General features: G+C 37.9%; 1 pseudogene; it reads right to left on the bottom strand.

Annotated features, from left to right (window-relative positions):
* Positions 1–3,617: 3,617 nt before the first annotated feature.
* Positions 3,618–5,214, bottom strand: LOC100671496 (olfactory receptor 10N1-like; annotated as a pseudogene).
* Positions 5,215–12,116: the final 6,902 nt, after the last annotated feature.

The following is a 12,116-nucleotide window of genomic DNA, read 5'->3' as shown; positions in this document are numbered from 1 at the left end:
AAGACAATAGATAAGGAAGTAATACTCTCCAATTCATTCCATGAAGCTAGAAAAACCCTGATACGAAAGCCAGGCAAAGACACCACAAAAAGAGAAAATTACAGAACAATATATTTCATGATTGGTCTGTAATTTTCTCTTTTTGTGGTGTCTTTGCCTGGGGATATTTCATGATTATAGATACAAAAATTCTCAACAAAATTATAGCCAACAGAATTCGGCATTAAATCAAAACAAATAACACACTATAAACAAGTGCGATTCATACCAAATATGCAAGGATGGTTCGACATTAGAAAATCAATCAACATAATCCACCACAAAGATAAAAGAATCACATGATCATTTCAGTCAACACAGAAAAAACATTTGATAAAGTCGGACATCCATCCCTGATAAAAACACTCAAGAAAATAGGAATAGAAGGGAAATTTCTCAACATAATACATTTCTATACAAAATCAACGACCAACATCATTCTCAATGGAGAAAGGCTGAAAGCGTTCCCCATGAGAACAGGAAGAAGACAAGATGCCTTTTATCACCACCCCTATCTGACATAGTGCAGGAAGTTCTAGCTAGAGCAATAAGGCAAGAAAAATAAATAAAGCGTATCCAAATTGGAAAGGAAGAAGTAAAACTATCCTTATTTGCAGATTATATGATGTTACACATAAAAAAAACATAGAGAAGCCCAAAGATTCCATAAGAAAACTACTGGAACTAATAAGATCCAGCACAGTAGCAGGATACACTAAACCCACTGCCGTCATGCTATCAACATACAAAAATCAGTTGGATTCCTACACACCAACAAAAAAAACTTTGAAAAGAAAATCACGAAAATTACACCATTTATAATAATTCCTAAAAAGAGAAAATACTAAGGAATACATCTAACCAGGGATGTAAAAGACCTATACAAAGAAAACTACAAAATACTATTGCAAGACGCCAAAAGAGAACTACATAAATGGAAAAATCCACCATGCTCATGGATAGGAAGACTCAACATTGTGAAAATGTCAATTCTACCCAAAGTGAATTACAGATATAGTGAAATCCCAACCCAAATACCAACAGCATTCTTTAATGAGATGGAAAAACTAATCACCAACTTTATGTGGAAAGGAAAGAGGCCCCAGATAAGCAAAGCATTATTGAAGAGAAAGAACAAAATAGAAAACCACACACTATCAGATCTCAGAACCTGCTATACAGCCACAGGACTCAAAACAGCCTGGTACTGGTACAACAACAGACACATAGATCAATGGAAAAGAATTGAGACCGCAGATATAAATCCATCCACCTGTGGTTAGCTGATCTTTAACAAAGGGCAGAAGTCCATTAAATGAGGAAAAGACAATCCCTTTAACAAACGGTGTTGGCAAAACTGGTTGTCCATCTGGAAAAAATGAAACAGGAGCCATACTTCTCACCACATACAAAAACTAAGTCAAGATGGATCAAAGGCCTAAAAATAAAACCTAAAATGGAAAAAAAAAAAAAGGAAAACACTAGGGGCCCTAATACCCAAACCCACTGCCACCAAGTCAATTCCAACTCATAGCGACCCTATAGGACAGAGTAGAACTGCAAATAGAGTTTCCAAGGAGCGCCTGGTGGATTTGCACTGCTGACCGGTTGGTTAGCAGCTGTAGCTCTTAACCACCATGCCACCAGGGATTTCAAGCGGCCCTAATAGATAGCATAAATACAATACAAACCATAACAAACACGTACAAACACTAGAAGATAAACTAGATAACTGGGAGCTACTAAAAATGAAATATTTATGCTCTTCAAAGGACCTCACCAAAAGAATAAAAAGGGAGCCTATAGACTAGGGAAAAAAATTTTGGTACAACATATCCTGCAAGGGTCTAATCTCTAACATATACAGAATACTTTAGCACCTCAACAACAACAAGAAATAATCCAATAAAAAATGGGCAAAACATACGAACAGACACTTCAGCAAAGAAGATATTCAGACAGCTAACAGACACATGAGGAAATGCTCCTGATTATTAACCACTAAAAACTAGAGAAGTGCAAATCAATACTATAATGTAACTTCAGGGACCAAGCTATTGGGGCTGAGGGGTGGGGTCTTAGTCTCAGGGAATATCTAAGTCGATTGGCATAACACAGTTCATAAAAGGTTCTACATCCTACTTTGATGAATAGCATCTGGGGTCTTAAAAGATTGCAAGCAGCCATCTAAGATACATCTATTGGTCCCACCCCATCCAGACAAAGGAGAATGAAGCAAACCAAAGACACTAAGAAAATATTAGCCCAAAGGACTAATGGACCACATGAACCACAGTCTCCACCAGCCTGAGCCCAGAAGAACTAGATGGTGCTTGGCTACCACCATGTACTGCTCTGACAGGATCACATAGAGTCCCAGACAGAGCTGGAGAAAAATGAAGAACATCATTCAAGTTCACAAAAGACAAGACGAGACTTACTGATCTAAAAGAGACTGGAGAAACCCCCAAGACTATGGCCACCAGACACCGTGTTCACTCAGAACTGAAGCCACTCCTGAAATCCACCTTTCAGCCAAAGATTAGACAGGCCTAAAAGCAAACAATAACACATGGGAGAAACATACTTCTTAGTTCAATGAAGTATTCAAGACCAAATACGCAAAACCTGTCCACATCCTACTTTGATAAGTAGCATCTGTGGTCTTAAAAGATTGCAATCAGCCATCTAAGATTTATCTATTGGTCCCATTCCATCCAGACAAAAGTTCCTTTGAAGGTAGAAGGGACAGGAAAAGTGGGTGAATGAACACAGGGGACTTGAGAGGTAAAGGGAAAGGAGGAGAGTGTGGACACATTGTGGGGATTGTAACCAATGCCACAAAACAATTTGTGTATAAATTTTTGAATGAGAAACTAATTTGCACTGTAAACTTTCACCTAAAGTACAGTTCAAAAAACAAAAACAACCCTGGGATGGGGGGAAGAAGAGTTACAGAAAGAGGGCTAATAAGGAAAATCTAGAGTCAATGCTGGCTAGGAGGAGGGACTTTGGAAGACTTGAAGACAAGAATAAGAAATATTATCAGTCACTCTTGAGTAGCACAAAAGGTTGGCATGATTGGCTGCTAACTGAAAGATTGGAGGTTGAGTCTACCAGGAGATACCTGAGAAGAAAGGCCTGGCAATCTACTTCCAAAAATTCAGCCACCAAAGTGCGGAGCACAGTTCTACTCTGATACACATAGGGCCGCCATGAGTCAGTACACTGTTAGATATAGAGCTGTTTATGGGGTAACAGGCGTTACTGAAACACACAAACAAAATCTCACTAGGCAAACACAATATAATACTTTCAGAGACAGCATCTCCATTTCTCAATTATTTATTTAAAGGGGAAAAATAGGAGGATGATCCCTAGTGGCACTCTGGTTAAAAGCTCAGGCAGCTATCCAAAAAATTGGCAGTTTGAACACACCAGCCGATCCTTGGAAACCTTATGGGGCAGTTCTACTCTGTCCTATAAGGTCTCTATGAGTCAAAATCGACTTGGCGCCAAAGTGTTTTTTTAATCCAAAGGGACAAAATGTTTCTAAAACCCAGTGCTAAACCCATAATTTATTCCAGAACAGTAACTACTACATTGTGGAATACACTTTTCAGGGGACTTTTTACTTTCTTGTTCCTTAAGGAATAAATTAATAAGTTCAGCATGGGTGACACAAGATTGTTTAATATTTGCACCACAGCACCAAGCAAGGGTTTGGGTGTGGGCTGCAGATAGATGATGATTACAGGTCCGTAGGCACAGAGTATTGCAGTGGGGTGGGCACTGTAGGTGAAGAAAGCTTTCTGCCTCCCTTCTGCTGAATGGATCCTCAAAGTGGCAATGCCAATGCGAGTGTAGGAGACACAAATACTGAGCAAAAGCGTTACAGCCAGAAGGCCAACATTAGTGAAACCCACCCTCTGGGCCAGGGAGCTGTCAGCACAAGCCAGGAGTAAGACAGGAGGAATGTCACAGAAGTAGTCCACCTGATTGGTGCCACATAGGTGAAATGAAAAGTACGGTGGCATCAAGACAACCCACCAACCAGGTCCCCATGACCAAACCCACACAGACCCTAGGTTTCATGATAAGCATATACCTCAGTGGGTGACAGATGGCCACAAAGTGATGGTATGCCATCCCAGAGTAGAGGCAGCCTTCCATACAACTCAGGAAGTGATAAAAGAAGAGCTGTGTAGCATACCCCTTATAAGAGATGGCTTGGCTCTGACCAGAGAGATAGAAAAGCATCTTGGGACAAGTTACAGAAGGGAAAAGTATGTCAAAAATAGATAGGAGTCCCAAGAAGAAATACATGGGGGTGTGAACGGTAGAGGAAGAAACAATGGCCGTCAGGATGAGTAAATTGCCAAGCAAGGTGAAGAGGTAGATGAACAAGAAGATGACAAAGAGCACAGTCTCCAGTCCCTTGGTCTGAGGTATTCCCAGCAGAATGAACTCCCTCAGCTCTGGGTGATTTCTCATGTCCTTTGGAGAATGGTCTGGGTAGAGACAACCAATGTGAAAACATGAGTGTGGATTGTGATGGGCACAACCCCAATACATTCATTCTTACCAATCTTTTTTAAATAACAAGATGATTCTGAAATTAAGAATTAGACATTCTGCCAAAGACACTTAAGGGCTAGTAAAGCTAATCTTCATACCTCGAGATATCATATTCCTTCAGGAAATTTTACTGGATACAAAACAAGATAAAACATTAACACATGAAAAAATACTAGAAGGGCTAATAGAACAAGATGTTGATAATAAACAAGAGCATAAAATTTAATTAATGACAATGATGAATATCTTAAAACAGACTAACATGAAACAGCCTGATTCCTCTACTTCCTTTTCAGAGCATTCCTACAGTTACTCAAGGATGGGGTCAGATACTCTAAAGGTTCATCAAAGGGCATTCTGGGTACCCACACCTCTGATGGAAAAAATGGTTGACCAGATAGTGTGATGAGCATGAGGACTTAAGTTGTCGTGTTGATATTATTTGACGTGGATATATTCTTAGATGGAGTATTTCTTATTTGATGATGTTCATTCAACTGAAGAGAAACTAACAATGTCAAATTTGATCATTATTGTGGGATTTTAAACTATTTAAAGGTCTGCAGTTAAGTATTATTACTTAGATTGTAAGTTTTAGTGAAGTCACCTTCTATGAAGAATTAGGGATATTTAATTCTTGCTAACCTCTGGAATTTTCTAGTCCTTAGTGCAGTAAAACAAAAATATGTATGTCCTGCCACTTTGTGTTATTTGTCTGTTTTTGTTTTATTTTAAAGGGAAAAAAAATAGGTCACTGAATATTCTAAGACTGTGAAACTGCCACAGGGGCGTGCTGTGATCGGCTCTATGTCACAGTACTCGAGTTTAAGGGATCTAGTGAATTTTCCATCTGTAAGAGATGATATTTTCACTTGAAGTTTTTATTTTCATGCTTTTTTTGAGATTCAAAGTATATGAAAATCATCTACTTATAATTGTTCTGCCTTCTAATTACAATTCTTGGTGAATTTTTCTAATCCTCTTTTATAATTCACTGTGTTACTGATCGACAATTTCATCTATGAAAAAAGCATGGAGGTGGTAAGGTAGGTTAATTCTATCCAGATACACACAGAAAATTCTGGTGGATTTGATTTCAGGTTCCATTAGCCTTTAAGGTCCCTGAGAGCAAAGACTGCATAATTTGTCACCGAATCTGCAGCATTTATTCCAGTATCTGTGAATGGTTGGCAGTTAAATATTTGTTGAATGAATGAATGAGAAGTTGAAAATTAGCTTATAAATAGACTTAGTCTGTAAGTTCCATGAAGAAAACATGGCTATTGTTCACTATATATTTGGGATTTGGGGAAATGGTAACACTCATAAATAGGCTTAATACAATAGAATTTTCAAATGCTCTGAAATAATTCCTTTTGCCCTTAGACTGTTTTAAGTTGTTGGATTAACCCTGGAAAGCAATGATTATAGTAAGCCTGCTTTAGGTTCCAGATGGCATGCCTAATGAGCGAAATTTAGATATTCATTGAAATGTAGAATACCTAATTCCTCACTGAGGCAAGATAGGATGAGCCTTGAGTATCTTCATAATTATTTACACTGCTAATTGCCACTTGCTGGGGGAGAAAAGTAAATGGGAGCTGGGGTTAGAGGGTTAGCAAAAAAGACTGGCTTTCCCTGAGAAGAAGGGAAATGAGAAAGTCATGATTAGCTGAAAGTTCTGTGTCAAAAAGAAAAGGAATTAGTGGCAAAACACTTGACATAAGGCAAAACTTGTTTACACAACCAGAGGTACTGGATTTAGATAGTGCATCTTAGTTCATGTGAAATTAGACCTAAAAGAGAGTTATCACACTACCTTAACACAGCTCATTTCCTTTGCAATTATTGTTTTTGCAGTAATACATCTATGAAAACTCTGTTTATTGGGTCCTTTAAGTCTTTGAGTCTTTTAGGGTTTCTTCCTGGAGCAAAGCCAATTATTTCTTTTAATATTTTTTTCAAATTACCTTTTCTGCTTTTAGTGGGGACCATCTAGAGCTGAAGTCTCTGGAGCCAGTCTGTATCACTGCTGAAGCTCTTGGTGGCCCCCGTACTCTGGATGAGCGGTGTTTTAACGCAAGCATCCCATACATTTCTGATCTAGGTTCAGTGATCAGAGAGGACTAAAAGAATGACTGCTAAGAAGATATTTTGGCATATTTCCAGGAAAAGACTTATAATGCAGAGAAAAAAGTAGAATTTAATATGTGACTTTGAAACTATAAAAATGTAAATAAATAAAAAATAGAAATGTAATTAATGTAAGCTAAAAAAAATTTTTTTTATGAAAGTTGTTCTTTATGAAAGTTTCAAACAATGAAAATGTAAATTCATGGAAAAACAAAACTAAGATGTTGAAAACCAAAATCAAATGATGGGAAGATACTGCTGCAATGCAAATCCGGAAAAGACAGAATTTTATTGCTGTCTGGAGGAGGGAATAAGGTAATGAGTGAATGGTGATAAGAAAAGGCAAGATTTTTGAGCTGGACAGATTCGGTTTTGAACCCAGGCTCTTTTACTTACTAATTTTGTGAACGGCTGAGTCACTTTACCTTGCTGTGCTTCAGTTAACTTATTTATAAAATAGAGATGGCATTACCCTTTGAGAGTCATTTGATGGATTAAATGGCATGAGGCAGCATGTAAAAGCTAATGTGGTCCCTGATATATAGGAAGTGCTCATCAACTGCTATTTACTCCTTTAATTTAGGCAAGAGTCTCTTGCAATATATTGACAATATCGGCATGAACATAGCTAATCCTTAATAATTCACAATTTGGGGGAAGTGTCTAGGACCTGCCCCTGGATACCTATGAAGGTTTCCCCTGAATTATACTGAAGTACAAAACTAAATCACATGGTGGAGAACATTGGTAGCCATGGCATAAGTGCCTGCCCCATTCCCACACCATGTGCACACCATTCCCAACTTCTCAAAACACAGCAAGTTATGAATTGTGCTAATACATGACATCAGTGATAAGTTAGGTGAAACATGTCACATTTCTGTTCATTCCAAAGGAGTATAAATATTATTTTCTTTAAGATAAAAACTGAAAATAGAAACTGTGAGAATTATCTCATAAAAATAATATTTCAGTTTGCAATATTTTTCACTAGGAATTTTTTTCTTTTTCATTTTTTCCTGTAACTTCAATATATATGTGTGTATATCTATACATATATATATATAGATATTCAAAATCTTAAACATCCAAGCTCTTCACCATTCTAGAGCTAAAACTAGACAGGTTTGTAGGCATACAAAAAATATATGGAGCTGAGAAGGAGAATTAAAGTAGTAATTTAACGTTGCCCCAGAATAGAAATAGATACAGCTTTCCTAGAAGATTCAACTCAAATTCGAACATTTGCCTAAGAAAAGGTCAACCATGGCATATGAGAAACAACTAGGATTAGATGTCTAAAGACCCAAGTTCAAGTTCTAATTTTTGAAAATGTGACTCTAAGCAAGCACTTTATAATCTCTGAATCTGAGCTTCTCATCTGTGCAGAAGCAGAACACACTCCCTGTATCAGCAGCCTCAGTCCTCATCAGTCAAAATCTATCATTCCAACTAGAACACTTTTGAGAGTGATTATGGGCATGTTAGTAATTAACAGGGGTAAGTCAGAAAAGTCCTGGCAAACCATTGAGCAGTGTCCTTAGTCATATGTCCTTCATCTGTGGCAGTCTGTTTCTGTAAAAATTTACAGCCTTCAATACCCGACGAGGCAGTTCTACTCTGTCCTGTACAGTCAATATGAGTCAGAATCGACTCCATGGCAACTGGAAATGGGGTTGCATTTGCAAGGCTCTTTTCTGGAACAATTCTGAATAAAAATAGCAATAGGAAAAAAAAAAACCTTATTATTCTTAAAGGAACATCAATCTATTTCACCAGCAAATATTATGCTATTTTCCTGCATCTATTGAGATGATTACTTGTTTTTTCTCCTTATTCTGTTATAGTGTTAATTGACTTTCATTAATTTTCAAATGTTAAACAAACTGCATTAGTTGGATAAACTCCACTTTGTCAGGTTGTATTGCTCTTTTTGTATATTATAGGATTTTGTTAAAGACACAGTGTCTTAATTTTTATTCCTTGTGATATCTTTGTCAGATTTTGGAATCAGAATTATACTCGTCTCATAAAATGAATGGCTACGTGTTCCTTCCTGCTCTCTTTTGTAAAAGAATGTTTATGCTTGACCTTATTTATCCTGAAAATTCTTATAAAACCTTCTTGGCCTTGAGTCTCCTTTATAGAAAGGTTTTGATTACATATTCAATTTATTTAATGGTCAGAGGACTAACATGATTTTCTCTTGCAACTTGTGTCAGTTTTAGAAATTTATGCTTTTTAAGGCATTTGTATATTTTATCTAAAGTGTTAAATTTATTGGAAAAGAAAAATGAAACTTTGTATAACTTAAACATTTCTGGTCATCAAAAACATCATTAAAAAATCTGGTTCTGGTTAAGATGGAGAAAGTACACTCCACCTGGCCTATCACACTGAATGCATGGAGCTGCTGTTTGAAGACTCTGAAAGGTAAATGCTAGCAGGGAGGTCAGAGAAAAAAAAAAAAAGAGAGATTCAAATTAAGGACAATCCAGCAGTGAATGTCCTGTTTTTTTGTTTTGTTTTTAATTCCAGTATCCCCTGGCCTGAACTCAAAGGCAGCTTGAAATGCAAAATTGTATAATTTTTGCCCACAGAGATATCTCTAATAGTATCCCTCTCTTTCTGATCTAAAGAGTTTAAAAGAGTGGTCCAAAGTCAGAGTTATTGTTGGTGTTAGGTGCTGTCAAGTTATTTCCTACTCACAAGTGACCCCAATGTACAACAGGAGAAAACACTGCCTGGCCCTGCACCATACTCACAATCCTTGTTCCATCTGAGCCAGTTGTTTCAGCCTCCGTCGAGGGTCTTCCTCTTTTTGCTGACCCTCTACCTTACCAAGCACAATGATTTTTAGTGTCTTCCAACCTGTATCAGACAGTGTCCTGCTGATATCCATAACATTTTCACTGGCCAATTTTTTCAGAAATAGACCACCAGATTCTTCTTCCTAGTCTGTCTTAGTCTGGAAGCTAAGCTGAAATACTGGTGGCATAGCTACTAGCATCACAGCATCACAGCAACACGCAAGCCCCCATAGTATAACAAACAGACAGACGTGTAGTGGAAGGGTCAGAAAAAGTGAGGGAAATCCCCGGTTCTTGCGTGTTTTTTGTATCCATTTTCCCCTCCCCCCTCCTCTTACCAGGTAATACTGAGGGAGCAGTGACTGGTGGTGACGGTGAGGACAATGATAGCTAGGCAAGTGTCTAAAACCATGTTTTCAAGGAAGTGAGAAGAAGCCCTGTTGCATTTTCTCTGTTTACTCCCTGCTTGTCCCTAAAGGCAGATGCCATCACAGAAATGTGAAGCAGAGTGGCAAACTGAAGTTCCAACTTTCCAGCTAGAAGATGAGTGAAAGGAGCTAAAACTGGAGCTCTCTAAGACTGTCCAGAGGTAAAAATTTGTGATCCCATGAAGTTTGTTTATGAATTCCTGGGCTCATTCCCAAGCTGTACATTCATGGATCTGACCATTAAAGAAAGAAACTAAAGGATTTGATAATATGAGATGTAGCACTGCCCCAGTCCTAGATTTGCCGTGATGTGGTCCGCATGTAGGACAAATACAAACAGGATGGCAGATGTTCCAAAACTGACCTGACGTTAAGCCTGAATTTATGATAAACTATATAAATGAAAACCAATTTCTTGAAAGCCAAAAATTATCAAGATTTATCCTAAAAGACATGGCAATCTGGATAGCCATATATCTATTTAAAAAAATTGAATTGGTACAAAAAAACTTCCAAAAATGGTACCTACAAACCCAGATGATTTCATTGGTCAATTTTTCCAAACATTTAAAGAAGAAATAGCATCAATTCCACACAATCTTTTCCAGAGAATATGACAGATTGGACCACATTCCAACTCATATAATGAGGCTAGCATATCCTGATATCAAAAACAGAAAGGACAGAAGAAGTAAAAACAATCCAAAAGAAAAAAACACACACACACAAAATCACAAAATAAGACCCTAAAGACCTATATTACTTAAAAAAATACACAGAAAAACCTTTAACAAGACATTAGCCTCTAACGATTTTGATTTATTTTGTATCATAACAAAAAACAAAGACACCTTAAATTAGAAGCAGAAAGGAATCTTGTTAAAGTCAAGATCTACTAGACTAGTGGTTCTTTTACCTAGATAGCACCCTTTGATTTTGTCCGCAAAACTTTTTTATCAATGGATAGTGGGAAAATGTCTAAATTAAAATTCAGGTGGCTGCTAACTGAAAGGTCAGTGGTCCGAAACTACCAGCCATTCTGCAGACGAAAGATGTGGCAGTCTGTGTCCCTAAAAACCCTATGGGAAATCTCTGTCCCAAAGGGTCACTATGAGTTGGAATCAACTTGATTGACTTGAATCAACTTGTTTTTTAGATACTAGTCCTGATTTTTCTGCTCGTCAACTGTGGAAAACTCACTAACATTAACTGAGCTTTATCTTCTTTGTCTGTAAAACAGGTGTCACAGGTTGGGTTCCCTAGGGTAGCAAAACTGGTGAAATGTGGGTGTATATATGTATACATACATACATACAGGGAGAGAGATTTATATCAAGAAAATAGCTCACATGGCTGTAGGGACTGGAACATTCCAAATCCTTGGGTCAGGCTGGTATCTTCTCCTGACTCATGTAGCTGCAGGGGTTGTCTGACCCAAGATTGGCAGGTAAGCTTGCAAGCCACTGGCTCACAGACTGTTGAAGCTGATGAATCCCAAGATGGGTAGGTAAGTTGCTAGCTGAGGTGCCAAGAACAGCAGGTCAGATGAATAGGAGCCAGCTGTGGGATCCAGAACAAGCAAAAGCCCTCAAACTGTGCCAGAAAGTCTGCCTATATTGGACGCAGGTCACACCACCAAAGAAATTCCTTTTCAACTGATTGGCTGTTCATGACCAATCTCATCATGTAGGTAATTATGTTACTTCAGATCTCATTATGGAGGTGTTTACATCATTGTACAGTTGCCAAACTGCATCATAACTGCCAAACCACTAAGAATCATGGCCAACCAAGTTGACACACAACCTTAACTATCATAATTTATACCAAACCTTTACAGGGATTCACTGAAATGAGATGATGCTTATGAATATGCTTTTATAAATGGTGCATCTCTAGACAAATGAGAAGTACATAACTGAGTAGCCCACTGCATATGCATAGCCTTTTTGTAGAAGCAGAGTTAACTCAGAACTTGAGAGTATAAACCAATTATGTCATGACAGGGATATATTCTCTTCTTTCCTCTTACAGAAATACCTTTCCCGAATACTCAGCATGTAGAGGGTGACAGACATCAACATGTGGGCTGAAGTTGACAGGAAAGGCAAACTCTTGCCTCCTCCAT

The sequence above is a fragment of the Loxodonta africana genome, chromosome 15 (assembly GCF_030014295.1).
Source record: "Loxodonta africana isolate mLoxAfr1 chromosome 15, mLoxAfr1.hap2, whole genome shotgun sequence".
NCBI classification, from domain to species: domain Eukaryota; kingdom Metazoa; phylum Chordata; class Mammalia; order Proboscidea; family Elephantidae; genus Loxodonta; species Loxodonta africana.
The sequence above is the reverse complement of the archived record's forward strand: the minus strand, read 5'-3'. Positions and strand labels throughout refer to the sequence as shown.